The sequence below is a fragment of the Podarcis cretensis genome (assembly GCF_951804945.1).
Source record: "Podarcis cretensis genome assembly, chromosome: 4".
In the NCBI taxonomy this organism is placed as follows: domain Eukaryota; kingdom Metazoa; phylum Chordata; class Lepidosauria; order Squamata; family Lacertidae; genus Podarcis; species Podarcis cretensis.
Window position 1 is genome coordinate 33,737,461 of NC_137173.1, and position 11,798 is coordinate 33,749,258.

The 11,798-nt window shown below is 40.9% G+C and overlaps 1 protein-coding gene across 1 annotated transcript in view; it reads right to left on the reverse strand.

The window, feature by feature from the left end:
• The window catches only part of BOC (BOC cell adhesion associated, oncogene regulated), an 85,796-nt gene extending 75,208 nt beyond the window's left edge, over nt 1-10,588 (reverse strand). The window contains exons 1-3 of the mRNA XM_079973419.1: nt 10,441-10,588; nt 5,680-5,745; nt 4,466-4,604 (exon numbers count right to left, since the gene is read on the reverse strand). The gene's annotated coding sequence lies outside the window, so the exon portion shown is untranslated. The remainder of the gene's footprint in view (nt 1-4,465; nt 4,605-5,679; nt 5,746-10,440) is intronic.
• Nucleotides 10,589-11,798: the final 1,210 nt, after the last annotated feature.

Sequence of the window (11,798 nt, forward strand, 5' to 3'; positions counted from 1 at the left end):
TTTGTTTTCTTCATAGCTGCCGCACACTAGGTCAGCATCTTCATTGAGCTAAGACTCCAAGGTTTCGTCTGTCACCGCCAGTTCAAACTCATGCGCCTATGTGTGAAATTTGAAGTTTTCCCACCAATGTGTATCACCTGACATTTTGATCTGATCCAATAGAACTCTTCTTGCATTCTTGCACACTTTTGTCTTCAGATCTTGAGACCTGGCCACGAAAAAATTAAAAATAAAGTCTTGCAATTAGAAACGGGATGGGGGAACAACCCACCAAACTGCTCTGAGCTGTATGTCCATCCACCCATGCCTCCACTTCTAGTGAAGCCTCACAGGAGGTTGAAAACATGGCTGAATCTTAGGAGAGATTCCTCTGAGATTCTAGTAGGCTGATACTGATAGTGAAGGGCAAGACTAAAACTCATTATTTCACTATCCTGCTTAATTTGTTCCAACTCACATAAAGGTTTTTAAACCCAGAATAAAATCACCAGACTTTTATGAAACTGTTTCAGACCTCAACTGGTGACATCTGGTTAAGTATGTAATTCACTTGGTCTACAACCAAAGTCTAAGTTGTCTCAGAAGTTCCAAGTATAGCTTGGTCCGTGACCTGGCCATGAGTAGAGTCAATCACAAAACAAGGATAAGAGCTGTGTTATAAAGAGATTTTAAAGTAAAACATGGAGTAAGTTGACTCCATTTTAGAACAAAATAACTTGCCCAATAATTGATATAAATAAGAGTGGTTTTGAACACGGAGATGGTGCATTTGTCTGAACGCAATATCTCCCTGACCACATGATCCCCATCAAGTTCCTATTTGAAAGCAGAATTTGGATCAGAGGGTTTGGGGAATCCATGTTCAAATAAATGTGGCTCACAGTTTATATTAAGTGGGAAACAGGCTAGATCTTGGCCTGAAGGATACCTGAAGAAGCGTCTCCACCCCCATTGCTCAGCCTGGACACTGAGGTCCAGCGCCCGAGGCCTTCTGACGATTCCCTCACTGCAAGAAGTGAGGTTACAGGGAACCAGGCAGAGGGCCTTCTCGGTAGTGGCACCCGCCCTGTGGAACGCCCTCCCATCAGATGTCAAGAAAATTAACAACTGCCTGACTTTTAGAAAACATCTGAAGGCAGCCCTGTTTAGGGAAGTTTTTAATGTTTGGTTCTATTTTTAATTTTTTTTGGGAGACGCCCACAGTGGCTGGGGAAACCCAGCCAGATGGGCGGGGTATAAATAATAAATAATAATGATAATGATGATGATGACGGCGATGACGAGTCAGGACTTAAGACACACCTCTGTTTGCCCTGCACTTTCCCCCCAGGAAACCCGATCTTTAGCAGAACAAACTTCAATAAGGTTTCCCATGAATTGCCATTCGTTCCGATTTATTGCTAAAAGGCAGGTTTTCCAGCAGAAAGTGGCGCAGGGCAAAGGGAAAACTGCTTGGACCTGTACTTTTTAGGCACAGGACAAGTGGAAGTTTGGATGAGCCCACACTCCTAATCTAACTGTCTAGGGTGAGGGAGTATAATCTGAACTTTCTTTAATGAACAAGCTTGTAGCCTATTTACCTTCCCTTATTAATGTGAGTTCTTTGATACTGATTCAGCTTGCAAAGTTGCTTCATGCCTTTGATTCTCTAGAATGGGAGACAGAGATGTTTTTCTACATAACACCACTAGAACATTGCAAAAAGGCACAAGTTGTGTGCACATTAACTTGCATTACCCAGGAATCAAAACTTTGAAAAAGATCCAGGGAAAACAAATAATAAGACCTGAAGCAGCAATTTTTTTTTCTGCTTTAATGTTTTCTATGGAAGGTGATAAAACAACATTTTTGTTCCCTTACTGGAGTGGAAGCTCTTTTTGATGGCAGTGGTGATTATTTTAAATAAGGTAGTTTAGGCAACACTTTTTAAAGATATATAAATATGAAACACCTCAGTACGCACAAAAAAACCAGACAGCATTGGTGGGAATAAAGATGAACCATGTTATAGATTCCTCCTTCCCTGTACTGTTCACAAACACAAGAATGTGTGTACAGTATTCATATTCAGAGAAAGTCTCTTTATGTTGGTATTAGTTTCTATTTGCGTGAATGGACTCAAAATTTGCCACCTTATTTGTGTTGAATTTCTCACGTGGGACAATGCTGCACCAGATGAACAATCTAATCTGGCCTAAAGTACATTCCTATGATTTCTTCAGAGTTTCTGTTGTGTTTAAGTGATTTGCTTAGAATAGAAAAACCTCATTAAACTAACTAGTGGGGTTTCACATGTGGCCATTCTTGAAAGTAGATTCACGTAAACTCCTTTTGCACTGCTGGCTAGCTTTTTGCAATCCTCTCATGGTAGGTAGCACATGGATTCCTGCTCTGTGAAACAACGTATGTTCAGAATTGTAGGCCCACAAGAGTTTGGCAGGCTTCTAAGATCAAGTCCGATAAATCTTGGTTGGTCTACAGCAGTGGTGGGGAACCAGTGGCCCTCCAGAGGTTATTGAACTATAACTCTCATCAACCTCAGCCAGTGTGGCTAAAGGTCAGTGGTGATGTGAGTTATAATACAGCAACAGCTAGACAGCCACAGGTTCCCCACACTGGTCTACACTGAACATCTATTGGGACACTGTTCACATCCATACCATACATTTAAAGCACATGGCTCCCCCCCCAACCCCTGGAAGTCATAGTTTACCCCTCACAGAGTTTACAGTTCCCAGCACCTTTAACAAACTATAGTTCATAGGATTCTTTTGAGGGAAGCTGTGTGCTTCAAGGTGCACTTAATGTGCTTCAAATGCATAGGGTGGGTGAAGTCTCTTGTACACAGACACTTTCCTTGAGATTATTCCAGAAAATCTCCTGTGTTTTTTTAAAAAAATAACTCTATGAACACACCCAAGTGTGGAATGAGTTCTAGGTAATGCCAAAATTTGTAACCATCTCCCCCACCGTTCAAAGTTATTTCATGTTAGAGAGCCATGCCAATGGCCTTCTAGAAGGCCAATCAGTTTAATAGCCCAGGGCAGATATTCACACCTAGAATGTTGTCTCTACTAGTCTCTGATTTTTCTTGCCTTTCTGGTACAGTATAGCTTCCCAGGGTTCAATCCTACTGTGGGAGTGGGGATTAACTAGGATTAAAAACAAAAGTAAAGAGGTAAGCTACAAGTGAATCAGCCAGGGTGTCTGACAAGTATGTACAATCTTTGTGGTGGATTCTTGGAAATGTGCTCAATATTGTGTCCCCCCCCCCGCCCCTTCTGTTGTAATGTGTTGTTTCTTTAAGTGGGTGAAGGGCAATGATTTTTATGCATTCAAAACAAATTGTTAAGATACCAGAGAATGTCTAATATCAGCAACTTCTGATTTCTGGAGTTTTCATTGTTGACACTTGCCCTGTATAAGCTCCTTGGTGGAGCTTATCCCCACAATAATTTCCAGCTTCTGGCTTGGAAGGCTATTCCCATACTTTCGCTAGATGCATGGTAGAAATAAATTTAATAGGTGAAGCATCACCCACCATGACTTTGAAATGATGGGGAAAGCAACACCTGGCAAGCCTCTCGCTACCATACAGCTATTCAAGGCACAGAAGTAGTCACTGGGTCATAGAATCTAACAGCTGGAAAGAGATTCAAAGGTCATCAAGTCCAACCCCACACTGATGCAAGAAATTTACTGCTACAGCACCCTTGAGAGGTGTGTTATACTGTGATGTTCTTTGTGGTATTTTGGAGGTAAACACTTCCATATGTCAGCAACAGGATGAGTTAACAACAGGATGAGTTTTCCATAAAAGTTTATGTTCTTAAATGCCATTCCGACCATCTAAGCTTTGTTATTTGGAGGTTTAAACTTGCATGCAAGCATTTTAACACTGACTTCTGAGCATGTGGTTTGCATCTGAAACTACAATAGTACAGACACGGCCTTGGAAGGCAAGAGTGTGTCTGAAGAATATTACATCATATGTAAAACAAGGTGGGACCAGGAAATCTTCACATCCTGTCCACATATAGATAAAAGCTTATTGTTTCTATCACTGCTAACTCTTATAATGTCTAACAGTGGGAATGAAGCATAATTTCTGCTATACCGATGAGAAATGAAGTAGTTATATTTCAAAATTACCTTTCATCAAAACGAATCAGATTGTCTCAGATTTTAAGCTTGGGGAATTTTGGTATGTTGGAAGGCCTGAACGTTTTCTTCTTTCGTGTTCCTTTAATTTTGTTTAGATTTGCATGCAGGATTACCATATTTTATAATCATTATTTTCCCTGGCTTGTATATTCTGTGATTTTAATTTATACTTTGTCCGTACACCTTTAAAAGGGTCGGTCGATTGAATCCTTAACAAAGGCTTCCTTTTTTTCCAGAGTGTTAACATCTATTTAACATCAGTGACTGATTAACAAAAACAGTTTTAAGATTTTCAACTCACTGCTCAAAAATGGATGGCTTCTCTCTGCTTCCCCAGTTACTTCAAAACTCTGCATCCTCACAGCTGCCAAAACTCCAGCTGTTTGATATTGTGTTGCTGAAGGTGGGGGGCACAGGAGCACTCCAGATGAAAGATGGTGCTGAAAAGAAATTGAACAGTGGTGTTTCGATAAGATCCTCAGTGGGAAATGGGCTCCTTTAAATTTGCTCATTCAGGCTGTTGTGCCAGTGAGATTTCTCATACATCCTGCTATGGTGAATTTATTCACCCTCCCAGGCCATCTAATTCTGAATGAGCAAATAAACAGGATAGTTGAAGTGGGGAGGGAACGAGACTGCACCCCAAATCAGAACCCCAAATCCAAATAGTCATAAACTATGACAAAGTCAGATTCTGATCTGAATTTTGTGATTTGTTTTTATCTCTAACAATGGAACTCAAATAATTACATGCTTCCAGCTAGCAGAAGTTCAGAGGTGGAAAAGTACGGTATTGATTTACCACAAAAAAAGTCCTCTGCAGTTTTCTCAGCACTGTGGGTTGGTTTCTTTGTTTAAGACCCAAATCGTGAATTTCATATTGTCAAAATGTTTGATTTTAAAACTATTGAAAAATAAATACTGAGTTTGGGCAACCAATAACCCAAATGAAAATAGAATCTGGGTGAGAGTTGGACAGAGAATAACAACTGTAGGGTAATGTGTATATAATGTCTACCAGTGAATACATTTTTAAGCCTTTTTTTAATGTATTGTTGGCGTGTTGGGGGTCTCCAGAACATGTTGGTGGTGAGATGATTAAGGAGAGCTTTTATTATTTCATTATGAAGACCAGCTAATCTGAGGGAGAGAGCCTGCATTAGAAGTCATCAGAAGTCACTGCCACTGCTATAAGAGAGGCAAGGATCAGTTTCAGAATGAAGTGAATGAGAAGCCCTTAGCTTAAAGACTTTAGAAGCTGGTTTCACTTTGTTTACTTTTGTTATAAGGCTATTTGTTCGTTTGATAATCCATAGGAAATGGGATAGTTTCTCTCAGGAATTAAACAAACAAACAAAACCTTGTTTGGTCAGTGAAGAGATTAGAAAAGAGTTTTAGAGAAGGGATTCAGGAATTAGACATCTTTTGACATAAAAGCAAGAGAAAATTAAACAAGAAATTAGAGAAGATAAAGACAGAGGGGGCTGTGTAAATGAAACTGTGGGAGTTACTTACACATTGCAAAAGTGTCTTGTTGGGTTTTCAAATCCTCCATTGGTGGATTGATCCTGACTGATCTGCCTTGGTATAAAAATCAAACAACATGGTATTTTATTGAAGAAAGCAGAACAGACTTGCGTAGGAACAACTAAAACAGTGTTTAAAACAGTACAAAAAAGGTTAAAGATAGGTATTTCTTACACATGGTTTTTAAACCTAAGGCAAATAACTTTTCACCCAACTGGAAATGTTTTAATATGCCTGTAGGCAGCTCGAAGGTGCTGGGAGGTTGACACAACTGCAGGCATTAACAACTCATCCATCCTGAACGCTCTCTAGTCTCAGGTTTGAAATCCTCTTTCTGGACAGAAGATCTTTCAGAAAAAACTCACCTGCTGCAGAAAAAGTAGGTGGCATAGAGTCTTCCTCCACTAGGAACATTGCTGGTTCAGTTGAGGAAGTGATCATTGTGTTCTTGGATGTAGAGCTCAGCAGCCTGCCATCTGAAGGGCTACAGGCTCCCCATCCCTAATATATAGCTTTCCCAAGCAGACTTCCATCCAGGCACTGACCACACAGACAACTGTTTAGCTTCAGCAAAATGGCTGCATTATGTGCTTTTAGACCATAGATGTTCCATCATACCTGACCATTGGCCATCTTGGCTGTGCCTGATGGGAAGTAGTGTGTCATCAGCATATTGATCACACTTTGCCTCAAAATTCTGAATAACTGTGCCCAGTGGCTTGATGAAAATGTTAAACAGCACTGGGGACAAGATGGTACCCTGTGGCACACCATAGTGAAAGGACCATGGAGCTGAAACACAGTTTCCCAATGCTACACACTGGACATGACCTTGTAGGTAGGATCGGAACCACCAATACACATTCCACAAAGCCAATCCAAGAGGATACCATGGTCAATGGTATCAAGAGCTGCTAAGAGACTGAGATGCAAAGTCACACCTTCTCTATATTACTCTCGATATGGGTCATAATTCAGCCCCCAAACCACACCTGACACCAGGTAATACTGTATATATCCTACAGGAATATATCCTTCTCTACCACCTGGTATTTGCAACCAGGTGGTAGTTGTTATAAACCATAGGATCTAGAGTGGGCTTCTTCACAAGTGTTTAATGGAAGAAGGCACCACTCTGTCACATAAAGAAACATTCACCACAGCCTGGACCCATCTGATCAATCCTTCCCAACTGGCATGCATCATTGCAAGAATCTTGTCCGCAGCACCGAGCCTCATAAACTGAAATCAGTCCCACAGAGTATGGGAAGACACTGCATTGAGCACCTCATCTAGATTCACAACATGGCTTGTAAGGTGCTGCAGTGTTGAGCAACTTTGTCCTCAAAAGTGAAAACCATGAGCAGAGAGAATCTTCTGCGTGCATAGTTGTGACTATGGAGAATCTCTGCAAATGTTATAACCATGAATATAAGTTAGGGACAGGGTCTCTCTCTTCCATGTACATTCACTAGAACATCTGATAGCAGCTTCCAAAAGTGTGTTGTGTGGCAGGCATGGTAAGTCACAATTTGTGCTTGTAGCAAACTATTCAGATAACTTGGCCTCTCTGTAAAATACAATCTGGAAAGAAAGAAAGACAGCCCACCACAGTTAAGAATGGCCATTTTAACTGGCCCTTGTCTAACATGTTCAATGACTTCATAATGTATTTATTTGCTTCTGTTTGTCTTTGTTGCTATGATCAGTGCTCCTCCCTTTTTTTGCAGCTTAACCAACTTGAAATTTGAACGATGCAGGCTCAATGTTTCTTTGCTTCTAAAGTTTATATTTTAAAACATAAATTCCATTTTCAAGATGTGAGGTTGTTTAACTTTCCTAATCTTTTCAACTTGTCTTGCCCTCCTTCTACTCACATCCTGAGTGTGAATCATAGTTGGATTAATCCGACATGAAGCACATTGTGTGTGAGCAATAACAGACTTACTAAAGTGTATAGCTTTGATAAAAGGCAGCCTTGATGACTTCTGTCAGGAATCCCCCAGAAATCATGTGGTGGGGGGGGGTGGGGACAAATCTCCCACCAACCAACCTATGCACTGGTTACTGCACTTAGAGCTATGGGAGGCACCGCAATGAGCATGTCAGGAAATCTCCACAGTGTTTTAAGTCCCCTCAGCCCACCTCAAAGAAGAAAGAAATCTTTCTTTTTAAAAAAAAAACAAAACAAAAAAACACCTGCCTCTTTCTTTCCCTGCAACGCAAAACATTCCATGGACTGCATGGTGACCTACAAAATTGCTAGGTCAGACCAAATCCCATTGCTCCTGTCCGCCACATTGCCTCAGCAGAAGTGAACCAAATTGTCTCTTCTCTGCTTAGTTGCTAGGGAGGGGTTCATGCAAGTATGTTAATGGGTTTAGCAAACCCTCGGACTATGAGATGAAAGAGACTTGCCAGCTTCCTTAGTTCATCTTCAAGTTGACTCTCCCTTCCCCCTTTCTTCGTCTTTTCTGGCTGATCATGTTCCCACTTCATTACATCAAGTATGCCAGATTTTACCTACTCGTGGAAGGCTGCTTTGCATTACAGATACTTCATCGATGGAAGACATTTTATCCTTCACAACCACAACCTCTCCCTGTAAAATACCCCTTACAGAGCAAACTTATACATCTCTACTCAGGAGTAAGCTCACTATGCACAGTTGGACTTCCTTAAGCAGCGTGGCTCTGAATATTGGTTGTGGTGGAAGAAGACAAACAGGAGAGTGCTGTTTGTTGTGCTTGGGTCCTGCTTGTGGGTTTTTCATTGGCATCTAGTTGGCATCTGGCTGGCTATTGTATGAACAGACTGCTGGGCTAGATGGGCCTTTGGTTTGATCTGGCAGGGCTCTTCTTTTGTTTGCATATTCTAAAAGTGTGTTCAGGATTTCGGCCTTAGTGGTCCTAGTATTTGTCACTATTGAAATACGGAATATTTACCTTATATCAGGCAAGACTATCCGTTTAGCCCAGTTATGCTTTTTCTGACTGGCATTAGTTCTCTAGGGCCTTGGGCTGAGGCATTTCATTGACCCTTTCAACTGGAAATACCAGGGATTGCACCTGAAATCTGTTGCACTGAAAGTATGTGCTCTACCATTGAGCTATGATTTCCCCCCTCCCACATTTAATGTGGGAAGTATTTACTTCGTCCTGTTTTTAGCTGTTGACTCTCTTGGTTGAATCTGTCCATTTTGGTTTCTCTTGGCTTATCATTTTTCAATTTTAAGTTCAATTCTCCACATACCCATGTAAGTTTACAGTCTTTTTTTTTAAAAAAAAGTCCTTGTGAAAATTTACCAACGTTTTAGTGCAATTTCTCCTGATATACATATTTTTGTATGTACTGTTGCCGAACATACACATTTTTGCAAAGCAGTTTTCCCTATTATAAATCATTTTGTATGTTATTTTCACTAACAGATCTGTTTATTTGTTTCATAAAAATTTGTTTCATAAAATTTATATACGTCTTGATCGTAGAAAAACACACACCTCAAAGCAGTTTCTGCATTTTGCATTTGCCTTCATATATGCATTTCTTTAAAACTACTTAAGCAGAGAACTGCCCTGCAAAAATATGAGAAGCGAGAATTTCAATTTTCAGTTTGTGCACTATTCCGGAAAGTGTAAATTTGATAGATGCACCCTTAAATGTGAACTGAATAAAATTTCTTCCTTGTCCCTACTTGTCCCACAGCACCGGGCTCTAAGTCAACTGTTGCTGGTGGCAACCAGCACCTCCATGTAGTATTATCCTTCTCCCCCATAACATTAGGAACACTCACTGTCCTGGCTCTTCTGGGATGAAGAAGTTAAACTTGAAATCAATGTGGTACATAGCCAAAGAAAAGGGACAGCAGGTGGATTGCATGGCTAGGCTAGCTAAGATGTTGATCTAACATGGCCCCTGCCTGCTTGATTCCCCCTCAACATGGACAGCACCTTTCAGCAATCCTGTTAGCCAGTGCTCTTCTTCTGGGGCAGTGCCGGTACTGAGTACCCATGAGTACTCCCAGAAGAAAGCATTGCTGTTAGCTACAATAAAGCCTTTCGGACAGGCAGAAACATAGCTTTGAGGGGCATGTTAACAGTAACCTTTCATGAGTTTCTGGGATAAGTCGGGCTCTTGTTCTAAATCCATATATAAAAACCACAACCACAAGAGGATGAGCAAGCCCATCAGATATAACTGCATGTCTTTTGCCTCTTAGACAGCGACAGGTAAAGTTGTTGGTTCAACAGTCTACCTATATTTTAAGGACACATGTTTTGTTACATGGGTATGAAATGAAGTAATATGTTCCTGGCTATACCGCCCACTGGGTTCATCTCTAAAGCGCTATATGGGCCTCCATCTCAAAGCAAGCAGAAGAATCAAATGTCCTGCTTAAGACCTTTATATATTGCTTAATTACATTTCTAAGCAATATATATAAAAATAAACCCTATAGCAAATAAAATAATAAAACGTCATCATCAAACCAAACATTACCTTAAAATGCCTGTTGGAATAAGAGTTTTTGCCATGTGCCTGAAGTTCAGCAAGAAAGGCGCCAGTCTAATGTCAGTCAGGAAGGAGATATCAGTCACAGGCTGGGGCCCACAATATTGAATGGACAGTCTTCAAAACTTTTAACAAACATTTCTTTCCTGGAGCTAATTCTAAGAAACTTCTGATATTCTGCCTACATTTTACTCTGCTTCATTTCATTTCATCTCATTGCTCCAACTTTTTACTGACCTGGACCACCCAAAACAAATGCTCTTCCTTCTTGATGTTGAGTCCAGTAGCTCAGCAACCAATGCTTATTTAGGCCATCATTCTCCTTCACAATTCTGAAGAAATTCCACTGCTGTGTACAGACTGGGATTGGCAAGAATATCTTATAAAATGAAAAAGAGAACAAGACTCCTGCTAGCATTCTTCCATAAATTAGCTCCTGCTGCAGTGTCTGAGGCATCGTTCTAAAACAGCACCAAAACAATTTAAGTGACTTTGCTAACGGCATGTTCCTATGGGTCCTATAAATCAGGCATAGGCAAACTCAGTCCTCCAGATGTTTTGGGACTACAACTCCCATCATCCCTGATCACTGGTCCTGTTAGCTAGGAAAGATGGGAGTTGTAGTCCCAGAACATCTGGAAGGCCGAGTTTGCCTATGCCTGCTATAAAGCCGTATCCAACACTTTAACCATCACACACCACATCAGCTCTCATGGCATTCTGGTGGCAGTTGCAATGGGTTTGTTTATCAACAACGTGAAGCCTGACAGCTTCTAAATAAGTGGCTCCTAGCACAACTCCCTATTTGCTCTTCCTTTTTTATGATGCAAGCAGAATTGCAATCGACTTTCCACACTATTGAGAATATTGGGCTTTCTTTATGTGAACACCCCACTATGTTCTGTTCATACCAGTTAGTGTTGCACAGCTGTTGTGGGTGTGCTCGTTTGAACCTCAGCACACATTCACTGTTAACTCTGGTGGTGGGAGCCATTTTATTACTCTGTTTATTTTTTTAAAAAAGTAGTCTTTTACTAAGTGCTAAAATACTTTTTGCAGGTATAACACATCTGGATCCCAAGGTGCTTTAAAGTGCTTTAATTGAAGTTGGACATCAATTGGAGAAGTGTGGGAGAATGGAATTATGTTAATTTACAGAAAATTCAGAGCACGCACACACACAGAGAGTGAGAGCACTAAGCAACCCCAATTTGTTTTCATTATGTAGATCTCACACAGTTCTGTCAAATCAGAACTGTGTAAAAAATAATCTTTTTTTTTTTTTAAAGAACAAGCAAACTACAGTTCAATCCTTTAAGCAGGAGATGAGTACACAACATATTCAGGATATTTTCTGCAAGGCTCCACCCAGTGTTATCAACAACAAGCACTGTAATAGCAATGTACCGTATTTTTCGCCCTATAGGACGCACTTTTTCCCCTCAAAAAATGAAGGGGAAATGTGTGTGCGTCCTATGGGGCGAATGCAGGCTTTCGCTGAAGCCTGGAGAGCGAGGGGGTCGGTGCGCACCGACCCCTCTCGCTCTCCAGGCTTCGCGGAGCGCTCCCGCCGCTTGCGGAGAGGTGCCTGCATG